General features: G+C 42.3%; 1 long non-coding RNA gene across 1 annotated transcript in view; it reads right to left on the bottom strand.

Annotated features, from left to right (window-relative positions):
• Window positions 1-8,011: 8,011 nt before the first annotated feature.
• LOC310759902 overlaps window positions 8,012-26,916 on the bottom strand; it is an 89,337-nt gene continuing 70,432 nt past the window's right edge. Inside the window, exons 2-3 of the long non-coding RNA XR_014546627.1 lie at window positions 18,635-18,721; window positions 8,012-8,185 (exon numbers count right to left, since the gene is read on the bottom strand). This is a non-coding gene — a long non-coding RNA (uncharacterized lncRNA). The remainder of the gene's footprint in view (window positions 8,186-18,634; window positions 18,722-26,916) is intronic.

Raw genomic sequence — 26,916 nt, 5'->3', positions numbered from 1 at the left:
AGCAGGGCCGAGGCGAGAGAGTGCTAGAGTCCTGTCTAATCAAGTTGCATGGAATCAATTCCAATCTGTTACCTCCGAGGATGTGTACAGGCTGCTGGGACGAGTGAAACCAACCACCTGTCTCCTTGATCCTTGCCCATCCTGGCTAATAAAAGCAAGCTGGGAAGGGCTGGCTGATGGGCTCTGCGGGGTGGTGAATGCTTCGCTCTGTGAGGGAGCCTTCCCAGACCCGCTGAAAGAGGCAGTTATTAAACCGCTTCTTAAAAAAACATCTTTAGACCCAGCCAATATGGCCAACTATCGCCCAGTCTCAAATCTTCCATTCTTGGGCAGGGTGATTGAGCGGGTGGTTGCTGAACAACTCCAAGCACGCCTGGAGGATGCGGGCCATTTGGATCCCTTCCAGTTGGGATTCAGCCCTCATCATGGGACTGAAACTGCCTTGGTCACACTGGTCAATGATCTCCGGAAGGCTAGGGACAAAGGTAAGAGCTGTTTCCTAGTTCTGCTGGATTTCTCAGCAGCCTTTGATAACATCGACCATGATATCCTTCTGGACCGTCTAGAGAAGCTGGGAGCTGGGGGCACTGTTATACAGTGGTTCCACTCCTTCCTCCTGGGGCGTGTCCAGAAAGTGGTATGGGGGGATGAGTGTTCGGACCCCTGGGCTCTCACTTGTGGGGTACCTCAGGGTTCCGTCCTCTCCCCCATGCTTTTCAACATCTACATGAAGCCGCTGGGAGAGATCATCAGGGGGTTTGGGCTGGGTGTTCATCAGTATGCGGATGATACTCAGCTCTACCTCTCTTTCAAATCGGAACCAGTGAAGGCAGTGAAGGTCCTGTGTGAGTGTCTGGAGGCGGTTGGAGGATGGATGGCGGATAACAGATTGAGGTTGAATCCTGACAAGACAGAAGTACTTTTTTTGGGGAACAGGGGACGGGCAGGTGTGGAGGATTCCCTGGTCCTGAATGGGGTAACTGTGCCCCTGAAGGACCAGGTGCGCAGCCTGGGAGTCATTTTGGACTCACAGCTGTCCATGGAGGCGCAGGTCAATTCTGTGTCCAGGGCAGCTGTCTACCAGCTCCATCTGGTACGCAGGCTGAGACCCTACCTGCCTGTGGACTGTCTCGCAAGAGTGGTGCATGCTCTGGTTATCTCCCGCTTGGACTACTGCAATGTGCTCTGCGTGGGGCTACCTTTGAAGGTGACCCGGAAACTACAGCTAATCCAGAATGCGGCAGCTAGATTGGTGACTGGGAGCGGCTGCCAAGACCACATAACACTGGTCTTGAAAGACCCACATTGGCTCCCAATACGTTTCTGAGCACAATTCATAGTGTTGGTGCTGACCTTTAAAGCCCTAAAGGGCCTCAGCCCAGTACACCTGAAGGAGCGTCTCCACCCCCATTGTTCAGCCCAAACACTGAGGTCCAACGCCGAGGGCCTTCTGGCGGTTCCCTCACTGCAAGAAGCAAAGTTACAGGGAACCAGGCAGAGGGCCTTCTCGGTAGTGGCCCTGTGGAACGCCCTCCCATCAGATGTCAAGGAAACAAACAACTATCTGACTTTTAGAAGACATCTGGAGGCATCTGTTTAGGGAAGTTTTTAATGACTGATGTGTTAATGTATTTTAACATTTAATGTATTTTTAACATTTTGTTCGAAGCTGGAGAAATCCAGCCAGTTGGGCGGTGTATAAATATTATTATTATCATTATTATTATTATGAATGAATCTGTATTTGCATCAGCCACCAGCCATAGCAATAAAACAACAATACAATATACAAAGAATAGAAATAAAAGGTGAATTATATAAAATACATTTTAGGGTTTTGAATCAGTAGTCAAATAGTGGATCTTATTCTGATTGCCCCAGCTAAAAACCTTGCAACCTTTGCTGTCACCTACTCTTATTGATCTGTCAAGAGAAAGGACACTGTGGCAGTGGTTGGGCGACCCGGAATGGACAATAAAAGAGGGGTGATAATCTCATTCCTTGAGTCTTTATAAAGAGGACAAGCCAGAAGGGGATGTGCCACCGATTCGGTACTGTTATTATTATTATTATTATGACAAGGCACAAAGTCTCTGCAGCAACTTGGGAAATCTTCTAGGATTTTACTAATAAACATGCTAGCCATACAGGACTCAGCAGCACCAAAACACAGATTATCAAAAGAAGGTCAAGTATAGCTGTGAGATGTTAAAGCGAACTTGAGTCACAGTACTGAAGATAATATATCATATATTTCAAAAGTGTTAGTATAATCAGACTCTCTCAGGATCAGTGTGAATGAGTCAAGGGTGCTGACTAAGAGTCTTGTGGCACTATACAGACTAACAAAATTTATTATGGCATAAACTTCCACGTACTAGAATCCACTTCATCTGAAGTATGAAGTATAATTCTCACTTGTACACATGGTGATAAGGGGAGGGGATTGTAAGCAGTCAGGCCAGAGGCACATAAAATACGAAAACTCCAGATAGTGACAATTCAAACAGAGCTAGAATATATGCAAGATAAGCACAGTGACACCTTGCAACAGCAGTGATAAGACATAAAACAATCAACTTTGTAATACTGAATACTGTAAATTAACACCTGTAGTTGCAAAGAGAAGCATTGCCTCTGTTCAGACACAAATGAATAAAGTTGAACTTCTTAATGCAGTTTTATGCTGGAGCCTTTCTTTGAAACTCCTTTCTTAAAGGCTGGTCACCTTGAGACCAATAGCAGAGCAACACCCCTCTGGAAATTGTTAGTACAGTGGTACCTCGGGTTACATACACTTCAGGTGACAGACGCTTCAGGTTACAGACTCCGCTAACCCAGAAATAGTACCTCAGGTTAAGAACTTTGCTTCAGGATGAGAACAGAAATCGTGCTCCAGCGGCGCAGCGGCAGTGGGAGGCCCCATTAGGATAAGAACATTTTCAGCTTAAGAACGGACCTCCGGAACGAATTAAGTTCTTAACCCGAGGTACCACTGTATGTGATTCTCAGTAACAGAAATGGAGCACATTCTATATAATATTATTGCACAAAACAGAGAATGTCTCACGGTGAATAAATATATGTTATGTACTGAGTTGAATAGGATCCAAAATGCAGCAGTCTGATTGGTCCTAGAACAATGCAGCAGTATGATTGGTCCGCAGGAGCCACCCAATCCAGCTTCAGGTGGAAGTGAATCCGCAACCTGATTGGCCTACAGGAGAATCCCTGAATTACAGTAGCCAATCATGTGCGACCCATTGTGTAAATAATGTATATAAAGCAGATATTTGGGGGGAACTTTCATTCCTCACTACCATGAGCTGAATAAAAAGCATGAAATCCACACTCGACTCCAAGTATATTTCAATATACTTTAAAAAGCCTAAGAATGTACATATGGCAGCTGTAACTCCCAAGCATGTACATATGACAGCCTACTTCTGACAAGCAGCAATGAGTAGTTATGGGTAACCTCTCTGGACTATACCACAGCAGGTGTGGGTGCCCATGTCAGGATACTCATGAGGAAGAACAGAAGTAGGATAGGACCTTTAACCATGACAACTAGCATTCTATGAGCAAAAACAATTTGTCTTTTCTTCTTTTTCGGAGGGAGGGGAATTCTATCATGAGACCCCAATTTGCATTGCAAAGCGGTGCAGTTCAAGCACAGGTTTACCACCTCATTTACTGTCAACCTGAAGTAGTCCTCCGTTGGCCATGGGTAGGCAAACTAAGGCCCAGGGGCCTGATCCAACCCAATCGCCTACTAAATCCGGCCAGCGGACTGTCCAGGAATCAGCGTGTTTTTTACATGAGTAGAATGTGTGTTTTTATTTAAAATGCATCTCTGGCTTCTTCGCCCTGCCAGACCTGAAATTGTATTATGAAACATCATGCCTCTGTTGGTTGAAGGAGTGGATGAGATTAGAAAATGGAGAATTGTTAGACTTGGAAGGATTTGATAACAGATTTGGTTGGCATGCATATTTATGGTGTGATAAGAAAAAAATTCATAAAGGTTTTGAAAACCACATCTTCAGAAGATCTCTTATAGAAGTTTGGGATAGGTATAAAAACCTACTAGAACCAAGGATACCACACTGGTTGTCTCCATTAGAGGTGATTAGTGTTAAGAAGATCAATGAGGGGGAATTGGGTAACATGGGAATCTGATTGTTAAAGAAGGAGGTAAATGGAAATTGAAACCCTATGAGGAAGTTAAAGAATATGTTAATGATTGGTTGCATTACTATCAGGTTAACGAAATGTCTAAAAAAGAACTAAAAGAGAAAGGTTATGTTGAAAAAGAATCGAAATTTCAAATAGAGATATTGAATAATGACTTTAAAATTCTATCTAAGATGTATAAATTGCTGCTGGAATGGTATACCAAAGATGAAGAAATTAAATCGGTTATGATCCATTTGGCTAGAGATTTTGGATATAATATACAGTTATGTGGATAGATAAAACTATGGAATGAAACGTTAAAATTCATGGCCTGTACTGCGTTAAAAGAAAATGTTATGAAAATGGTATATAGATGGTATATAACACCAGTGAAGTTAGCAAGAATGTACAAAATGTGTAATAAATGTTGGAAATGTAAAGAAAAAGAAGGGACTTTTTATCATATGTGGTGGGAATGTAAGAAGGTGAAAGGCTTCTGGGAAATGATATATAATGAATTTAAAAAAATGTTGAAATATACATTTGTCAAGAAACCAGAGGCATTTTTGTTAGGAATGGTAGGAAATGAAATAAACAGAAAAGATTATAAGCTTTTTTTATACGCAGTTACAGCGGCAAGAATACTTCTAGCCCAAAAATGGAAAAAAATGCATATCTGGGTTATTTGTGGTGCATAGGAATTCGTTCATTCCCCCTCCCCCAATATAGTCTGCCCCCCCCACAAGGTCTGAGGAACAGTGGACCGGCCCCCTGCTGAAAATGTTTGCTGACCCCTGCCATAGGCACCAAGTATAAGGCTGGTCGCTCTTGAGAGTCCCATGGACTGCAAGAAGATCAAACGTATCCATTCTTAAGGAAATCAGCCCTGAGTGCTCACTGGAAGGACAGATCGTGAAGCTGAGGCTCCAATACTCTGGCCACCTCATGAGAAGAGAAGACTCCCTAGAAAAGACCCTGATGTTGGGAAAGATGGAGGGCACAAGGAGAAGGGGACGACAGAGGACGAGGTGCCTGGACAGTGTTCTTGAAGCAACAAACATGAGTCTGACCAAACTGCGGGAGGCAGTGGAAGACAGGAGTGCCTGGTGTGCTCTGGTCCATGGGGTCACGAAGAGTCAGACATGACTAAACGACCAAACAACAACATAAGGGGCACAGGTCCCTTTGCTTTCCTCCAATGTTGAGAACAATCTGTTGTGGAGGAGGCTGAGAGTGGAGCTGAGGGGAAGGAGGGGGGAAGCAGCTCTGGGCCAGTGACAGCAGCAGGAGGAGGAAGAGGCCAAATGCAGTATGACTTCACAGTGAATGGCAGCTCCTCCTCCTCATGCTGCAGAGGGGAAGGAGGGTGGAAGCAGTCCCCAGCCAGTGGAGGCGAGAGGAGGAGGCCGAATGCCAGAGAAGAGGAGCCACCAGCCATTGAAGTCGCACTGTCACCACATTTAGCACCACCCCTGGCTCCTCCTGTCGTCATGCGCACATCATGGCATGCGTCATCGGCCCCCTCAATCTTCTGCTCAGGTTGGCACCTCTACACAAGACCAATTTTCTGTGCCCAAGGGGTTTGTGGCAGAGGAGCCCTCTGAAGCCTTGACTCTCAGGGCTACCTCCATCCCTCACATCAATGCATTCCACAGCAAGATCTCAGGAGGGCTTGAAAGCCTGTTCACAAGAAGCTTCCCGATGGTGGAGACAATGCTGCTGAAAACAGCAAGGCCGCAGACAAAGTGGGCAAGGCCATCACACACAGTCCTGCACATCAAACACAATTACATCTTAATCACACTTGAAAAGGGCTTATGCTGAGTGGTAACCCTCTTTTACAACTGAAGGGAATTTGTATATTTGTAATACAGCTTGTGAGGGGCGGGGTCTGGGTTTCAAAGGGAAAAAGACAAAATATCCTACTGGCCGAGAGCTTGGGAATCTCTAAAACTGTTCATTGGATGGCCACCATTTTTATTTTTATTTGGAGCAGCACACCAAACATCTACACAATTCTACCTCCACCGTTGGAGACAGTGTGTCTCTGAATACCAGTTGCTGAGAATTACTAGTGAGGAAAGCACTGCTGCACCCATGTCCTGCTTGCAGGCTTCTCACAGGCATCTGGTCCCCCCCCCCCAATAACAACTGTTGAGTGGATGGGACAGTGCGATAGGAACATTAGAAATCTGGACAGAAGTGTAATGTACTGAAGTTCTCACCCTGGGCCAGCAGGGGGATACTGTAGATAGTTATGCAAATGAAGGATCGAAAGTGACGTTCAGTGATTGGATAGTTTTAGAAAGTTGCTACAGTTACATTGTTCTGGAGCTCTATATAAGCAGGCTGACTGAGCTCTTCAGTTCAGTTCTGTTGTGGCCTCTGAATAAAGAAGAGCTGTTTGAAGTATCGCTGTGTCGTCTGATATGTTCACCCACAACTTAACAAGAAGCACTGCCACAAGAATCCCTAAAGCTAATGCTTTAAATACCATGTCTGAATGCAGCCTAATATACTGCTATGTCATTCACAGAGTGGGGTAGGGGGGAGGGGGCAGCCTATTTCACTGGAGAAGAAAATACAGAATTAGAATAAACCCTACAACAGAATAACACAAACACTGTCTCCACAGGGAAAGCAAACAGCAAGAACACTACTAGGACTCTTTGGTCCCACAGGCCTGTGTTGCCATAGCAACACCCAAACACAACACACCAACCTTGATATCCTGGGAAGCACATGATGCAGCAACTAGTAAAAGAGGAACGAGTAAGGACATAGCCCCTTAGCACTGGCATAACACTTCATGCCTTTTCATATGAAAAATCTAAAGGAGGAAAGTGTTTTGACCTACGCAAAGTACAGATAGCAAAGAGGCAGGAAATGCACAACAACAAATATAGTATGGCACTGGCAGGCAAAACCAAGAAAACATAGAAGCCCAGACCCCCGTTTCCTTAGTTGGGCACAAGAGGTGATATGGAACACAGAACATTCTTCATCCCCATTTGCAGGAAAGCTATTTATACCCCGGCTTAATTTCTAGGGAAAAGAGGCATCTCCCAGGAGCGACCTGTTTATTAAGTATTTTCTTGCACCATGATTAGGCCTCTTACCATTGATCATGTTCCTGATCATGTCAAACAGATTGGAATGTATGATCTATAAACAGTGGGCATTGCTTACAAACAAAATCAGGATGAATGCTCAAAAAGAACAGGCTGTCTGAAAATGACCTAAGGTCTGTTTGTGCAGGCCAGGCTTGAAAGTATTTGGAAGTGTACATCTTTATGCACATCTGAATCCTGCAGCATTCACACATGTGCTGAAGGAATGGGTTTCCAAAATCTAAAATCTGACTGCGCAGGCAGTCTGAAACGGGCCCCAAAATCCTCATTTTTCCTTCTCCAAGGGTGCATTAGCTAAAACCCATTAACTTGAGCACTTGAGCAAATGCATAACAAGAACACAACTGTATAAACAAAGCTCTCTCCTTTATCAGTTCGTGATGCCTAATGAATGGCCTTGTCAGTTCCAAAGTGGAGCAGACCAGGGATGACACATCTGGGTACCACATTCCTTATCTTGTAAAGGTAAGAAGGTCACCAACTCTAAGAGTACTCCTGGCGCCATTCCCGGGGGGCTGACAAGGTCTGTGCGTCAGTGTAGTCAGGGGGTAAGATAAGACCCAGATGTGTCATCCCTGCACAGTCAGATTTTAGATTTTGGAAACCCATTCCTTCAGTGCAAGCGTGCGTGCACACGTGCACACACAGTGCGGTGCAAGTATTACAAATAACCTGAACACTCACATGTACCTCACCTTTGTCTGACTATTCTGAGGCTCTAGAGCTATAGAAGGAGAAGTTGCCAGGCAGATGCTTCCTTCTCATAAGCAGAGGCTACCGTAGGATTTGTGTTGCAATGCAGGTAGAAGTAAAACAGACTTCAGACAGAATAATAATCTTGGCCTCCTCAGGCCTGGTGATGATACTGCTGACAGCTGGAGGAGGAGAAGCAGAAACAGATTAAGAGGTTAGTGCTGTAGGTGAAGCTATTTGAGGTTATAAAATCAGCAGGAGGATTGCAGTGCATAAGTAGGAGCCAGGATAATGTCTGGTATTGCACAGCACACCTGGAGACAAGGAGGAACTTTGTAAGTTCTTTGTAACCAAAAGTCTGACTGCTCAAGGTATATGTACACATCACACATTAAACCACATTTAAAACACTTTCCCCTACTTTAACCCTCACTAAGCTACAATTCCCATCAACCTTAACAAACTACAGTTCCTGGGATTCTTAGGAGCGGGGGAAATGTGTTTTAAATGTATAGTGTGCATACAGCCTTTGCTAAACATGCCCTCTGGGCTCCTTTGAACAAGAGAAACCAAGAGCACTTATTTTTGCACATTCCTGACATGCATGACAATTTCTCTGTTGCCACACCCTGCTGCTCCTTAATCCCAGTTTCAATGGCTGTGTTCTGGAATGATGCTTTTGATGTTTGTTTCCCCGTCACCTTGCTTATAAAAGACAATGGAAAGATAACCAGTAAAGGCCAGCATGATATTATGCTTTATGGGGATGGCAGGAGAGGTGGTGGACATAGGAACAAAGCCCTAAAGAAGAAAGATGTAAGGCACTTTAAAAAAAAGAAGAGTTTCTAATGTTAACAACAGCTGCAGAACTGAAAAGAAATCTCCATTGCTAGAGATGGATGTAAGAACTCGTTTCTGATTACACAATAACTAGTTATTAATTTATTAGTTATTTTGCATTTATTTATTTAATATATATCCCACCATGTTCTCCAAGGAGCTCAAAGTAGCATGTAGAAGAAGAAGACTTTGGATTTGATATCCCACTTTATCACTACCTGAAGGAGTCTAAAAATGGCTAACATTCTCCTTTCCTTCCTCCCCCACAACAAACACTCTGTGAGGTGAGTGGGGCTGAGACTTCAGAGAAGTGTGACTAGCCCAAGGTCACCCAGCAGCTGCATGTGGAGGAACAGAGACGCGAACCCGGTTCACCAGATTACAAGACTACCGCTCTTAACCACTACACCACACTAGCTCTCCCTCTCATTGAATCCCCACAACAACCCTGTGAGGTAGGTTAGGTTGAGAGACAGTGACTGGCCCAAGGGTACCCATGGCGGAGTGGGGATCTGAACTCTGATCTCCCTGTTCCTAGTCTGACACTCTAACCACTGTACCACACTAGCTTCAACAGCCGTATAAGATAGTTCTAGAGGGGATAACATCCATGTCACAGGTAGGAGTGGAGGCCGAGGTCATATCCATGCCATATCCCAGTTTATACCACTTTAACAGCTGCAGTGAATCCTGGGAACCACAGTTTTTTGAATGGAAGGGTAGCTCCCCTAGATCAGCACCCTTAACAAACTACAGTTCCACTTTTAAAGTGGAATAAGTGCGCTTTAAATGCATGCCGTGGATATGACATTTAAGTCAAAGATAGTGTGGATTCCCAAGGGCCACCCACTGTGCTTATGCCTGAGATGAGATTTCCCAGCTCACAGGTTCTAAAAGCCACTGTGCTATGAGGGAGAAAGGGGCTAGACAGCAGGCACGATAAGATCACACCCCCCCCCCAGGCCTTGCGTTGAATTTGCATCACATATCCTGCAGTGTATGCAGTGCTCTCTGGTGTAGTTATTGCTAATGATATCCCAAGGCAGTAGGAGTTATGTGAAATTAGGCTTCAGCTTTTGAATAATTAGCTTCTTGTGGATAGTGGTCATGAATCGTATTATTTTGAATTAGAACAGGCTTGAGAAAGGTGTGGGGGGTAGAGGGTTGTGTGGTTTTCTTTCTCTCTTTAAACTACTGCTGGGAGACTCTGGCCTGCTTCAGACATAATGATAAATCATAATGCTCTTCCATTAGAAAGAGTGAGACTCCTGCCTCGTGTGGCAATGCTGGGGGTAGGAAGCAGTGGTGAGATGTCAGGACAACAGAACTGGCCATGCCATGTGGCCTGCCTTTCCTGCATGCCTTACCTAACTTGCTGTCTCCAGAGAATGCCCTTTGCCAGTGTGGAAGTAAGATTCATTTGTCAGCCTAGTAAGCTTCTGTACATGGAATGGGAGAGGAACACCATATAGTTCCGTTGCCTTAGGAAGCCAGAGGCCTTAGGTTGGCCCTGACCATTGTTGAACATTGCAAGGAGAAGCCACGGCAAGCCTTTGCATGTGAAGGGAGGTGATTGGAAGTTTTCCCTTTCAGATTTGACAAACCAACGTTACTTGTTAACATCTAGGGAAACAGTGGTTTATTCTATCTGTGGTTAGGGGGGGAAACTGGAAGCATATACTTATCCTAGTGTCTATGAGCTAGCTAGAGTTACATCAAACTGCAGTTTTGCCAGTTCTGAGGTAATGGAAAACAGTGATTTCTTCAAAACCAAAAGTAGAAGTTTTTTATCTCCTTGCTTTTCACATGAAGGAGCAGAGGGAAAGGACCGTGTGCCTCAGATTCAAGGTCAGGGGTGGGGAACTGGATCTAGCTGGTGGGCTACATTCTTATCTCACTGATCCATGTGGGCCAACTTTGATATGTAGGCAGAGCCTCCCACCTGTCAAACACCTCATATCATTATCAGCTGGCTAGCAATGATAACAAGCCCCTTTGAAGTCCATTTTCAGGCATGGCAAGCTGTCTGCAGAAGAAACAAGCCTGTCTGCAAGCACAATCTGAATCCAATCCGCCCCTGCAGATGGACAAAGCCGGGTTTAAGAAGCCATGCTTTCAGCATCAGTTGGCACTGACAGCAAGCCCCAGTTGCAAAGGAACGGTTGGGAGCTCAGTTTAATCCTCCCATTGTTCCTTGGGAGCCATGGCGTGACCAGCCCCTCATGTGATATGAGGCAGGTGGGCATGTTACGGTGAAACTGTATTGTGGACCAAACTGGGACCTGAATCGGGCCTAATTAGGTTTGGGGGGTGGAGATTCTTCACCCTTGTTCTAGGGCGTTAGGGTTGTGTCTAAACTGGGCTCTTTTTTAACATTATGGGCATAATTCACCTAATGAACCCTGTCAACAGAAGCCCTCTCTTTCCCCCATATCCCCCAAAGAACCCCCAGAAAAGTGCATGGGCAGAGAGGAGGATTGTACTATTTTATGTGCTTGTGCAGATGGAACATGTGTAATGGTGTGACACTGAGTTCCACCATGTGCCTAAAGCGAGCACTTAAACTCAGCAGTATGTTCAAAGTGGGCCTCCATCTACGCTCTTCTGTGTTAATTCTGGGAACATGATGTACTGGCCTCCTTTCTTTCTCTGCACCTGGAAGCTGTTGAAACACTCTGCAGTTGGTTATCTGGTTATTGTTGTCTTGTTATCAGCCTCAAATGGCGAGGGCTCAGTTCAGCTTTAAAATTTATGCCACAGTTCAGCTTTAGAAGTTTACCATATAATTGACAAAAACATTAAAGCACAAGCCTTGACATTTTAGCCTAAATTTTCATTGCGCTGAACATACATTTTGCATATCTCTAAATCAAGCAATAAAGATGAAGAGTCTCTGTGAATGCGATGCACCTTTTATTTATTCAATCAGAATTGTATTATCTGCTTGTGATTCAGTTCATTATCTTTTTCAAAGCTTGGGGGTGGGGATGTGTATTTTGTATGCTTGCAAATGCCAAGAGGCAATAAGGGGTAGAGTTTGGCACCAGCCCTCAAACATTCCATATCTTCATTTGCTTCTAAAGGACAATAGCTGCTGCAAGAGAACCTTATCTCATTGATTGGCTCCATCTCCCACAGTTTTTGCTGCACAGAGAAAATTCAAGACTCCTATTGATTTGTGTTTACGCCAAAAGCAGAATAATCTGGAGAGGGCTGGAGAAGTGACATGGGTCTCAGGACATGACTTCTCAGGGCATGGTCTTTTCAATTCTGGGAAGTGACATTGATGGACGGTATGGTTGCCAATGGGCTAAGAACAGTAGCATGCCCAACTCCCTAAATGTTTTGGGAGGAGGTTCACCAGCCCCCAGAAACTGTGTGTTTAAGATGGTGAAATTTGACCTTGTTGATATATATAAAAGGCAGTGTGAAAACAACTTGCAGCATATTACCTGGTTGACCTGCCTGATTTGTGTAGTTCACACTTGTGCACTAAGCAACAAGGTTCTTAAGCTTGTGCTGAGTGTGCCATTGTTGCACATGCTGCTATATATGAAACAACACAGTCCCTCCATAGTTATTTGTGCAGGTTCTTTTGAGCAGAGTTAAACAAGACAAGAAAAAGCCAAAAGTAGGAAGTGACAGTGGCAATGCCAGTGGGGGTTGCTATCTAACATGCTCCCTTGCACAAGTCTGCTGGGCCACTTGTGGGTGAACTAGACATTATAAGAAGCACAGAGCCTGCTGTTGCTCCATCTCTCTTTATACTCTCTGACTGACTTTAGGTTCTCAGGAACAGCTCTGCAGCAAGCATTCAGGGCAAAGCCTTGGAATGTAAAGGCCAGGTAGAACCTATTATGGCTTAAACAAGTTTAGCTTGTAGTAAGAGAACCTGACTGAAACCCAGATTGGAACTACTCCAGGTTACGGGTGGATAAATCAGTCTTTTCCTGGTTCATGTCATCTTTGTATGGGTGCACCCATAAGTGTATTCCATCCCATTACTATGTTAATCTGCATTTTAAAAGAATCCACATGAAATTTTGCATTTCAATACTGTATGGTTTCAATACAAACATGGTTTCTCTTAAAATATGCATTTTTGAACATATTTTGAACATCTCTTAAAAATCAAGAATGGCATTGGCACATATGGGAAATGTGAAAAGCTGCCAAAACCTAATAGCTTAATCCTCAGCTTCTACTCAGAAGTGAGTCCCTTTGCGTTTAATGGAGCTTATTCTTAGGTTAGTAGGTATGAGATTTCAGCCTAACATTTCAGCCTTAAATTGCCCCCCCCCATTATGTTTTTATTGTAATTTTACTGGTGTTAGCTGCCCTGAGCCCGGCTCTGGCCGGGGAGGGCGGGTATAAATAAAATTAATTTATTATTATTATTATTATTATTATTATTATTATTATTATTATTATTATTAACAGTGTAATCTGTGTATGTCTACCCAGAAATAAGTTCCACAAAGTTCAGTGGAACTTATTCCCAAGTAAGTTTGTCTAGGATTATAGCCTAAATTCCTATACGTCCAGGAGGTGCAGCTCAGAACTGTTCATACAGGATTTTGCAAATACCAAATTCCTTAAGCATCCCTGCTCCAGATTCTGATGTGCTAGAACTACTAGAAAAACATGAAGTGAACTTCTGAACATTACAGTGTTCTTTATCACACTGTGTGTTTCTTTACCCATGTTCCTTGCCAACCAATGATGTTGAGGCAGGGACAGGAAATTGCACAGCATAAATCACGTATTGTTTGAATTAGATTCTACAAGGGGTGCAAATAAGTGGCAGCCCTGTGTCTCCTAAAACATCTAGACTGGTCCTTCCTGTACTTTACTAGGGTACTCAGCTGTGAAAATCAAAACGGTTGCATAGTTTTGTTTTTAATATCAAAAGCCCCCCACTTCACACCTCCACTACTCCTGCCAGTTCAGGAAGGAAACAAACCATAGGCTGGCTTCATGTTATGTGCAAACTAGGACTCATGGTTTGTTTGTTTCCAAACAAAACCATGCTCTTAACTTACCTCTCATGATTTGGTTTTGGGGAGAAAGCACCTGTGCAGGTTTGCATGTAATGCTAATCCTTCCTCTAGTTTGTTTCCTGAGTGGAAGAGTTAAGTAAACCCAAGTTGATTTTTAACTATGGTTAGCGAGATATGTGAACAGGGCCAATGTTAACCGAGTTTTCATACATGAAGCTTAAAATTACCAGTTAAGCTTCTTGCAGTGCTAACAACCAGTTTTTATATTTATGAGCAAGGAAGGCATTTGTAATTAAAATAAGCATTCTAACCAAGATAGGTTTCACATTTGCAATACAAAGCCCCTTCCTTGAATGAAGAGCCACCAGTTCATGAAATTGTTAACCCATAGAATCATAGAATCATAGAGTTGGAAGAGACCACAAGGGCCATCGAGTCCAACCCCCTGCCAAGCAGGAAACACCATCAGAGCACTCCTGACATATGGTTGTCAAGCCTCTGCTTAAAGACCTCCAAAGAAGGAGACTCCACCACACTCCTTGGCAGCAAATTCCACTGTCGAACAGCTCTTACTGTCAGGAAGTTCTTCCTAATGTTTAGGTGGAATCTTCTTTCTTGTAGTTTGGATCCATTGCTCCGTGTCTGCTTCTCCGGAGCAGCAGAAAACAACCTTTCTCCCTCCTCTATGTGACATCCTTTTATATATTTGAACATGGCTATCATATCACCCCTTAACCTCCTCTTCTCCAGGCTAAACATGCCCAACTCCCTTAGCCGTTCCTCATAAGGCATCGTTTCCAGGCCTTTGACCATTTTGGTTGCCCTCCTCTGGACACGTTCCAGTTTGTCAGTGTCCTTCTTGAACTGTGGTGCCCAGAACTGGACACAGTACTCCAGGTGAGGTCTGACCAGAGCAGAATACAGTGGCACTATTACATCCCTTGATCTAGTTGCTATACTCCTATTGATGGAGCCCAGAATTGCATTGGCTTTTTTAGCTGTCGCGTCACACTGTTGGCTCATGTCAAGTTTGTGGTCAACCAAGACTCCTAGATCCTTTTCACATGTACTGCTCTCAAGCCAGGTGTCACCCATCTTGTATTTGTGCCTCTCATGTTTTTTGCCCAAGTGCAATACTTTACATTTCTCCCTGTTAAAATTCATCTTGTTTGTTTTGGCCCAGTTCTCTAATCTGTCAAGGTCGTTTTGAAGTGTGATCCTGTCCTCTGGGGTGTTAGCCACCCCTCCCAGTTTGGTGTCATCTGCAAATTTGATCAGGATGCCCTTGAGTCCATCATCCAAGTCGTTGATAAAGATGTTGAATAAGACCGGGCCCAAGACAGAACCCTGTGGCACCCCACTAGTCACTCTTCTCCAGGATGAAGAGGAACCATTGAAGAGCACCCTTTGGGTTCGGTCAGTCAGCCAGTTACAAATCCACTGAGTGGTAGCATAGTCAAGACCACATTTTACCAGCTTCTTTACAAGAATATCATGGGGCACCTTACAAGAATATCATGGGCACCCAGATGTTTGCTTTTGAAAACCACTAAGTAAAAATAGTATTTCTTACTTCCCTCCCCGCTTTCTCCTTCAGGAAGTAAGTAGAAGTAACTTTCTATTTTATCAGTTTTCCATTACACATTTTAAATTCATTTGCTCCCTCCCCTTCTTCACAGTTTTGTGAAAAGTGTCCCTTTCACTGTTCCCCCATGTCTCCATCTGATAACAGCATGAGAAAATATCTGCCTCAGCAGATGACAGGTCTGACTCAATGTCCCCATTATATTATGCCTCCATGACACCATTGCCAAATATAACTGCCCCCTGGTTATTTTCAATTGTCTGCTTGTATGAAATGATGTTGTTTCACCCACCACCCACAAGCCCTAGAGAGCAGATAATACTGTAATAGATGGACCAAGAACTTAGCTTAGCAACTTCATGTGTTCATGGGAAAGGACAGCTTGAGAGGCAATTCTACAGCTAATGGGAAACTTTCATATGGGAAACTTTCATAAACTTCTGCCAGTGGGGAATCCAAGGTGGTCTAGACAATCAATTTATCTTAGACAAGTTACTGGCTTCTTTGTCCAAGGGCAAACTTGCTCTAGCTGCTTTTCCTAATAATCAGTACGAAGTAAAATGTTGCATACTTTAGTAAATAATACAAAATAAATATGAGTACTGCAGGAGCATCATTATGTAAAGTACTTGACCATGGTAAGTAAATATGCTTATAGAAAATACTGTCAGGAGTGCATGCAGGAGCCAGGCCCTGTGACCGGTAGGGCTTCGCAGGACTGGGGCCTTCCTAAGTTTGTTCTGAAGAGGCAAGGGGTGGCCGCACAGGTGAGGTCGATTGGTAACTCACAGCACCTGGTGGCAAGAGCCGGGAAGGGCTATAAGGTCAGCATTTCCCTTTGGCTCTTTGCCACAGCAACACGCTTCCTGCCTTTGGATTTTTGACTCCTTGCTTTCTGATCCTCGGACCCTTGGCTTCTTGACTCCCAGCTCCCTGACCCTCAGACCCGTGGCTTCCTGACTCCCATTCCTGCTCCCACCCTACCATCTTGCCCCCGGTCCCGACGTCCTCAGCTGGGACTTCGACTGCCCATAAACCGGACCGTGACAAATACACACATAGAGCATGTAAAAAAAGAGAAGCACAAATAAAAGTTACTCAATATTTTAATGAATGACATTTGAACAATTTGAATATAACGAGACAAAGGCCTGATTTGTACAAAAAATATATTAAAAAACCCAAAGGGTAGATGCCACAGTACTACAGGCCCAATTCCTGCATTGTGTGGGATGGACCTTCTGGTAAAACGGTATCTTCAGGACACCCTCACCTGCAGAGCTTAGTGATCTGTTGGATATGTAAAGGATGATATGATCTTTCAGGTCCCCTGGTTCCAAGTTGTATAGGGTTTTATACAACCAGAAACTTGAGCTTAGTCCTGTAGCTTATTGGCTTTAGTATACCAGCTAGAGAAGTTATGAAGTTACAGATATAAATAATGTAAGGATAGTTGAGGTTTTACAACTTAATTTAACTAAAGTAAATTTGACATGACTAAACATTTCCCTTCAGCTAAGTGCCCTCAGTTTCTGCCACAAGCACATCCAGTTCTTTTACAAATACTTTAGTTGTAAAATTGTGCTTAGGCAATCAAAATATCTGAGGACTAACAGACTTGTTTTGACAATGCCTTTGCCTCTGCCCCCCTTGCCTTTTGGTGTAAGGGGTTACTGGGGCAAGACTTCTCTGTGGTGGTTAATCACAACAGATATTGTTAACAGACCACTGGCTGTCCTTTCATTGATCTTTAGCTATAATTAGCAACATGAGTCATATGGAAACTTTTGGCTGCCTTCCTCAAACTATTTATTTCAGTCGTCCTATTGATTTTAATGGCTGCTCTGTGGGATTTCACAACTCAACAAGGCTCCTGAACCCTCTATGCAATCTGAACCAAAGCCATCCGAGAATGGAAGTGACTGGCAACTTACTCTTCCTCTCCGTTGATGTTTAACTCAACCAAGGACCATGCTTCTTCCATGCTCCAGCACTGCCGTCAGTTGACATCTTAGCACAGAACCTTGACATCTTGCAGAAAGTCTTAGAGAACAAGGATGGGACAAGGCTGAAGGACACTCATGTAGAGACTGACATGCATACATATAAAAACTATTTAACATGTGCTTTTTTAAAAAAAACAGGCACCTTGTTACACTCCTGCTGTGCTTTGGATCTCTCACCTACTGATATCTCCTTCCTGGTCCTCTGCTACCTGAAACTTTGGCAAAACATGGAAGCTGGGGAAAAGGGGAACTTTTTGGGATTATGGCTGACAACTAAGAACCACAATCTATTCCAATATAATTATGTTCAAGCATGGAAAGAAGTTAAAAAGGACTTGGAAATATGGGGGGAAATGACATTGCCCATGTTGGGAAGGATTTTTGCTATAAATATGAATGTTTTACCTAAGATGTTGTTTTTATTTCAAACAGCTCCAATAATTAACAATACAGGCTGCTTTAAAGAATGGCAGAAATATATGTCTAGGTTTATCTGGCAAGGGAAGAAACCCAGAATAAAATATAAAATATTAATGGATGCTAATGAGAGAGGGGAGCTTCACATGGCCAGATTTCCATTTATATTATGAACCAGCATGTTTATGTTGGTTAAAAGAGTGGATAATGTTGGAAAACACTCAGTTACTAGATTTGGAAGGCACGCTCTAGGAGGCTAAGGCAGGCAAGAACCCACAGCCGAGGTGGGGCTCGCTACCTCGGGGAGGAGGTGAGGGTCACATGCCTCATCAAGCCCAGATGCTGCAATCAACATCCAAGGCATAAGGGGAAGCAAATTTGGCTAGGCCATTTAGCCAGGCGTCAATTACTCAGTTTGGGTGACAGCACAGAAAGCTGGGTTTGTGGCACAAAACCAACACACCACTTTGGCACTGGTTTGGAGCCAACTGGACAAGGTTGGATTTTTTGGCATTAAGTTGTGACCCAGATTTGCCTTGTCAGTTACTTGGTTTGAGGGGTGGCAGGGCAGCACAAAACGTGGACTTCGAAGTGCAAAATGGCACAAAACTAGCCCAAAACTTTGGCATCAGTTTGGTGGTATCCGGAATTTCGGGGTCACATGTTAATGAAGCTCAAACCCCGGCTGAAATGTATGAGAACTATGCAAAGTGCTGTAGCAATATTGCTTGTGCAGCTTATGACAAAAGAGTTGACTAATAGCTCTTTCCACATGAATCTTACCTTTTGCTGGTAGCTTTCCATTTCAAACTCTCTCATCCCCAATAACAGGTAAAGAGGTAAAGCGGCATTCCATCTACTCTGAGAGAACTGTAAAATAATGACTCTTTTAATTTTACTCTACAATAATTAAGACAGCATTCCTATACACACTTATCTAGATGTCCCATTAAACTTTGGGGAACTTACTTCTGAATAGACATGTTTAAGGTTGTGCAGCATAAAAAATATTTATCTATATTTTACAAGATTGATGATGCTGTTTAATAACATTAAAAATTCATCAGAAAATGGCAATAAAATCATCACGCTTTAAAAACATGTACACATAATAAAAATAAACAAAATATAGAAAAAAATCAACCATTTTCAAAACAAAGGATAAAATTATGTGTTTGAGTAGACTTTTCTAAAAAAAAAAAAAGTTTTTAGTAGGCATCAAAAGCAGTGAAATGAAGCTATTTGCCTAATCTAAACAGGCAAGAATAGGTGCTGCCACACTAAAGGATCCTCGCAAGTGCAAAATGGACATGATGTGTCAAAAGTGCCAGTTCTTCAGACTGAAGCTTGTGGAAGCAATTCCTTTGGAGTAAGGTAAAGGTAGAAGTAAAGGACCCCGTCCAGTCAAAGGCGGCTGTGGGGTGCGGCGCTCATCTCGCTTTTTAGACCACTTGCACTGGTAATGTGCATTTAGGGGCAAGAGAGAAACACAGAAAGAGATGCCCCATTGAATTGTGTGAAGTGGTGCATATTCCCTCTTAAGCTATTTCTTCACTTGCGTGTTGCTGTGCCTATCTGTGTTGGTATGACAATGCAGGAATGAGTGGGAGGGGATTGTGGTTGTCTGTGCATTTGTGAATGTTAATGAGAATAAAGGAATACTATGAAAATGGTTCACTTTTTTTTTAAGGTAGACAACACCATTGTTAATATTAACTTTCTCTAGGGGAAAATCATAACCTTCATATTATATTACATAGTTAATAATTTAGCAAAAAGATTCTATTGTTGTGACAAATAATTTCACCAATAACAGCATGGGTATCTATTCTGTAAGAACTGTAATGATTATAATTATTATAATAGAATATTGGTGGGGGAGAAACTTACAGTTGGCTCAAGAGCAGTATACATTTAAAGCACAGTTAAGGCACATCACGGGACATGGGTGGCGCTGTGGTCTAAACCACAGAGCCTAGGGCTTGCCGATCAGAAGGTCGGCGGTTCGAATCCCCGCGACGGGGTGAGCTCCCATTGCTTGGTCCCTGCTCCTGCCAACCTAGCAGTTTGAAAGCACGTCTAAGTGCAAGTAGATAAATAGGTACTGCTGTGGCGGGAAGGTAAACGGCGTTTCCATGCACTGCTCTGGTTCCACCAGAAGCGGCTTAGTCATGCTGGCCACATGACCCGGAAAAACTGTCTGTGGACAAACGCCAGCTCCCTCGGCCAGTAAAGCAAGATGTGCGCCACAACCCCAGAGTCGTCCGCAACTGGACTTAACTAGGGTCCTTTACCTTTACCTTAAGGCACATCACCCCCCCCCCCCCGCAAGAATCCTGAAAACTGTGACTTATTAAAAGTTCTGGGAATTGTAGCTCTGTGTGTGGAGTAAACCACACTACCCAGAATTATACAAGGAAAGCCATGTGCTTTAAATATATGGAAGCACCCTCAGTGGTCTATGCCCTTGTTAGAGCAGGCTTTTTCTGAGGCTGTTTATGATGAAACCCACCTGGTCACTTTTAGCTTATAGTTTCAAACTTTTTCCTAAGGAGCTATGATCCACCTGTGACGTTCATTTTAGCCCAGAAGCACATCATTTTATCTCATGGAGCTGCGTCAGTTGTTCAGGGGGAAGAAAAGAGTCAAGGTGCAATTATGAGAGGCCACCATGAACCTGATCATTATGTGAATCATAAAAGATTCCCTGCTTTTGCTTTAAAGTGCAAAATCCAAACATTTTGGATGTGAACATTTAAGCTGTGCAAATGGTGCCACCTACTGTATTGCAAAGCACACAACACATTATTATTTTGTACAGGAGAGGGTTCTTTTGTTCAGTTTGTTAGCATGCATTCCGTTGGTATTCCTCAAACCTCAAAAATACATACAGTGGTACCTTGGTTTTCGAACATAATCTGTTCCGGAAGACCGTTCAACTTCCGAAACGTTTGAAAACCGAGGATCAAAGGGCTGTCAGCAATTTCAATGGGGAAAAATGAGAAACGTGCCTTGGAAGCTGTTCAAGTTAAAAAAAAAATCGAAAACACTTCCAGGTTTTCGGCGTTCGGCTTCTGAAACGTTTGGCAGCTGAGACATTCAAAAACCGAGGTTCCACTGTACTTTATTGGCAATGAAAACTGGCTTCAGATCAGTCCGCAGTTCGATGCTACCCGCTTCTTTCTTGTGCTTTTAACAACAGTTTCATATACAGATGTTATCAGTTAATGGTGCTTTAGCACCACACTTTCAAATGCTTCCCCTGCTGATTCCTTTATATCAAGATTCTTCAAATGCACAGAAGGCTAGACCAGGTTGTTCCCCACCACACCCCCCTGGCTTGTTGGAAACCCAAATTCTGAGGTGTAAATTCACTTAGAAAGAAGATGCCTGGAGTATGTGAGGGACTGAACTTTGCTGTGGAAAGTTCAACATTCCCCCCCCCCAATTTTTTTTATTGGTTTTCACAACATTATAAACAAACAAACAAACACATAGAACAAACAAACATGAATCATAGCCTTATTAAAAATCACACTTATTAATATTGTTAAGTGACTTCCTCGCTTCCCCTTGGTTGAATTTCATTGCATGTCCTTTTAATGGTTTTCCAAATCACAGTTCTTAAAAAAAATTAACTTAAACATTAACATCCTTAGATTTTCACATTATGAAATTAAACATATTAATTCATCACTTAACTTAAATAAAATCCTCAGCCAATTAAGTATCTGCAAGCTGTTTTCAGTTAATTTAACTTAACATATTTAACTAAGTAATCATTAAATTTGATGCAGTCTTCCTGATACTCCTCCTACAGTATCAGTATCAGTAACTGGAAAGTTCATCATTAACTCAGTCACCTCCTCACTGTTCCGTGCCCTGTATTTTCTGGGTAAGGGAAACACCTTCGTGCGCGCACACACACACACACACACACACATTTCCCATGTTCCTAGTTCAGCCCTTTTACACTAAAGTGGAAAGTGGCACCAATGTTTTTGAGTAATCAATTTTTTTTACAGCCTGGGGGCTTCCAGATGACCTGTTTATTAAGTACTCATCCTGATTTGTTTTGTAGGGGGTTTAGATGAAGCTAGCTATTTAATGAGCTTTCATTCTGATTGGTTTCCAGGGAGGTTACGTGGCAGTTGCATCAAAACCACTGTCTTGTTACCGCACACTTTCCAGTGCTTTCTCCCCCAACCTCAATTTCCTTATTGCTGAAATCCAGGTCTTTAAAGAAGCAGGTTTGTTGCGCAAGATCTCCCAAACAACTATAATTGTGCAACCTGAATTTTCTGGTGTACAACAGAATCTCCCCCTACACCCACCCAAAGAAGTGACACACTGGAAGCACCCTTAGTGATTTAAAGTTTGCATGGTAAGTAGGAGTGCATTCCATGAAGCCTTTAGCAGGATCAGGATGCAATGCTGCAGAAATCTACACTTGTCTGCATGCAGGTAGAAGAGGCCAAGGCTGCGTACACATCATAACGTTAAAACACAGCTAGGTTGTTCTTTTTTCCTCAATTTGGATCAAAACTAGTAGATGGGAAGAGGGGGAACCCATCAATATGCAGTATTTTATAAGAAACAGCAGGTTATAGAGTGGATATGGATTGTGGCAAATGTCATGTGTACATTCCTTTCCCAAACCAGTGGTGGGAGTGCAATGGATGAAGAATAAATGGGAATTTGTACAGAACATGGGGTCTTCTGAGTGCAATGAGTGTTTTCTATGTTTTAATATCCACTTTCTACCAGTGCTTCTGACTTCCCTGCGACTGCTAAAGGCTCCTGCTGTTGATTTTGGAGCTACCGTCTGCCCCTCTAAAAGGCACCTGAACTGAAAGTTTGAGGATATGCCAATGTATTTGAATTAATCAGTCTCCATCTTAATATACTGCTTTAGCAATCAAGATCGGCAACATATTTAAATGCAATCAATAATTAGATGGAACATGATTAAACAACTCAATGTTCTTTCATTTGTTTGACAAACCCAATGTTCATCCTAGCTCCATCCCTAAAACACTCTAGAGAAGTAATCTCTCTCTCCTCCTCTCCCTCCCCCACTCCCCCTCATCTTTTTAAATGCATTCTGAAGTGATGCACAATAATTTTAAAAGCTGTAGATTGCAATACAAGAAAGCTGCATTGCCCATAAGTTCTAATGAATTCACCAGCTCATTGAAACAAATGTGTTTAAGCCTGCCTCTGCATGGGACTGTGGCTAGGAATATGAATTTACACTTTTGCAAGCAGCCTGCATATGGACATGAAGGATCTAAACACTGGATTGCATGGTTTTCAGATCCTGGATTGCATGGCAGCACCAACCATTCCTTTGGCTCTGAGTCTCTTTGAACTGAGCCATCCATGGGGCCTGCACTCACTGTCTGAACTCCTAATTTGGAGGAGTGGACAGCAGAAACTGAAAAATAAAACAAAATCCTGTTTCTTGGTATTGGGATAGGTTGCAACATATTAAATATAACTGATTCCAACCAATGGAATCTCACACTACTGTATCTGCATACATATTTTTATCTACCCTTTTCCAAGACTATAAGGGTTAATTCACATATCCGTGTTAGCTTGAAGATGTAGACGTTGAAAAGTGTGTCGTTATGAGTGTTAATAGGTGATGTAAAATATTGTTCAGCATCTGATCAGATGTAGCAGTTGATATTGCAGCCCTGAACAAATGGGTTCTGGAATAACTTCTAATTTTAATAATTGGAAATTAGCTACCAGTTTTTGAGCATTTTCTAGAAAGGCCTGTTGTGTTCTTGCAGGAGAATGAGGTGGTTGAATCAAGGGTGCTGAGAGACCCACAATTCCCCTCCCAATGCTACAATTTCTACAGTCGTCCCTCTTCATGGGGAAATCTGGGAATTTTAGGTCTGTGGGAGGTCTTCTACCAACTCTCAGCATTCTTAACAAACTACAGCTCCCAGAATTCTTTGGGGCAAGCCACGAGTGTCACTGTAGTGCTTTAAATACACGGTGCGAATGTGGCCTATGGATCATTAATTTCAGGGGGAATATTCTGAGTGTGACTTAACTGGATATAACCCCAAATGTTTATAAGATTTTGGAAAAGATAAAAGAAGGAGAGAAAAAACTGAGATCAAAGCCAAAGTCACATGAAATTTTGAGAGAAATCAAGTTTTACCAGAGGCAATATATGGAACTGATGAATCAGGAGATAGAATGGAAAATAAAACAAATGAGACAAAAGACATTTGAATCGGCAGACAAATGTGGGAAACTTCTGGCATGGCAATTGAAGAAGAGACAAAAATTGAATATGGTTACAAGGCTACAAGTTGAAGGAAAGAACATTTATAAACCAAATGAGATTAGAAACTGTTTTCAGAGTTATTTCAGGAGACTTTATGCACAAGGGCCGGTGAATGAAAAAGAGATAGAAGAATGTCTTAAAAAATATGGATTACAAAAAATTTCTGAACAAAGTAAAGTGATTTTGAATCAGAAGATAACTGAGCAAGAAATTGAGGGAGCCATTCAAAATATGCAATTGGGAAAATCTCCAGGACCAGATGGACTGACCTCCAGATACTACAAAGCTTTGAAAGAATGGCTTATACAACCGTTGAAGGAGGTCTGTAATGAAATTTTAGAGGGGAAGAAGGCACCCGAATCGTGGAAAGAAGCGTATATTACACTTATACCAAAATCAGAGACTGAGAAGAATCAGATTAAGAACTACCGCCCTATATCATTACTTAATGTGGATTACAAAATTTTTGCAGACATTTTGGCAAAAAGATTGAAAAGAGTTTTGGTGGGAGAGATTCATAAAGACCAGGCGGGCTTTCTTCCAGGAAGACATTTATCTGATAATGTGAGAAACATAATAGATATTATGGAATTATTAGAAGCCAATATTAATACTAAGGCAGTATTAATATTTGTGGACGCGGAGAAAGCCTTTGACAATATCTCTTGGAGCTTTATGAAAAAGAATCTTGAAGGGATGGGGGTAGGCCAAGGTTTTGAGAATGGTATAGGTGCAATTTATTCTGAACAAAAAGCAAAACTGATTGTAAATAACGTGGTTACTGAAGAATTTGCTATTGAAAAAGGGACACGACAGGGGTGCCCAATATCCCCATTACTTTTTATATCTGTCTTGGAGGTTTTATTAAACATGATCAGAGGGGACCAGCTGGTTAAAGGGATTCAGGTCGGAGCTAAACAATACAAATTGAGAGCGTTTGCAGATGATCTAGTATTAACTTTACAAGAGCCAGACACTAGTACGAAAAGAGTTTTAGAGCTAATACAAGTATTTGGTCAAGTAGCAGGTTTTAAGTTGAATAAACAGAAAACGAAAGTACTGGATAAAAATCTAACAGTTGCTGAAAGAGAGAAGTTTCATAGTGAAACCGGTTTAATGGTAGCAAAGAAAGTGAAATACCTGGGGATTAATTTGACATCTAAGAATGTGAACTTATTTAAAGACAATTATGAGAAATGTTGGACAGAAGTTAAGAAAGATTTAGAAATATGGTCAAATTTGAGACTTTCCTTGTTAGGCCGAATTGCTGTTATTAAGATGAATGTTTTGCCGAGAATGTTGTTTTTGTTTCAAACATTGCAGATTGTGGATAAAATGGATTGTTTCAAGAGGTGGCAGAAAGACATATCTAGATTTGTCTGGCAGGGCAAAAAGCCCAGAATAAAATTTAAGATATTAACTGATGCAAAAGAAAGAGGGGGGTTTGCCCTGCCGGACTTAAAATTGTATTATGAATCAGCGGCTTTTTGCTGGCTGAAAAACTGGCTGCTTCTTGAAAACACAGACATTTTGGATCTGGAAGGGTTCAATAATAGGTTTGGCTGGCATGCATATATATGGTATGACAAGGTTAAAATTCACCAAGGTTTCAAAAACCATATTGTTAGGAAAGCACTATATAATGTTTGGATTCGGTATAAAGATTTGTTGGAAAATAAAACCCCTAGGTGGTTGTCACCAATGGAAGCTAAAGAAGTGAAAAAACTTAATATGGAATCTAAATGGCCAAAATACTGGGAAATTATAGAACAAGAGGAGGGAAAAGTGAAATTGCAGAGCTATGAGAAATTAAAGTCTAAAGTAAGAGACTGGCTTCATTATTACCAGATAAATGAAGTTTTCAAACAGGACAGGAAAATTGGCTTCCAGGTGGAGAGATCAAAATTAGAAACAGAATTGTTGGAACCCAATACTAAGAATTTGTCAAGAATGTATAACTTGCTGTTGAAATGGAATACACAGGATGAGATGGTTAAATCAGCTATGATTAAATGGGCACAAGACATTGGTCATGACATTATGTTTGCTGACTGGGAACAGTTATGGACTACCGGTATAAAGTTTACGGCATGTAATGCCTTAAGAGAGAACATTATGAAAATGATTTATAGGTGGTACATGACCCCAGTCAAGCTTGCAAAAATCTATCATATGCCCAATAATAAATGCTGGAAATGTAATGAAACTGAAGGTACTTTCTACCACCTTTGGTGGACGTGCCCAAGGATCAAGGTCTTCTGGGAAATGATCTATAATGAAATTAAGAAGGTACTTAAGTGTACCTTTCATAAGAAACCAGAGGCCTTTCTCCTGGGCATGGTGGGCCAATTGGTGCCAAGGAAAGATAGGACGTTTTTTATGTATGCTACAACAGCAGCAAGAGTTCTTTTAGCATAGTATTGGAAGACACAAGAACTACCCACGCTGGAAGAGTGGCAGACGAAGGTGATAGACTATATGGGACTGGCTGAGATGACTGGCAGAATCCGAGACCAAGGGAAAGAGACGGTGGAAGAAGATTGGAAGAAATTTAAAGTTTATCTTAAGAACTGTTGTAAAATTAATGAGTGCTAAAATGTCATGGGTAATGTAAAACAGAATTGCAGTGACAAATAATTGGGTAAGAGAAAAAGGATTAAAGAAAGTGAATTATAAGTAATTGAAATTAGGGGTTGCTGGAAAAGTTTAAAACAGGGATGCAGAAAAGGGAGGTATGGGGAAGTCGTTGAAACAA

The sequence above is a fragment of the Podarcis filfolensis genome, assembly GCF_964270895.1.
Source record: "Podarcis filfolensis genome assembly, chromosome: 3".
NCBI lineage: Eukaryota > Metazoa > Chordata > Lepidosauria > Squamata > Lacertidae > Podarcis > Podarcis filfolensis.
The sequence above is the reverse complement of the archived record's forward strand: the minus strand, read 5'-3'. Positions and strand labels throughout refer to the sequence as shown.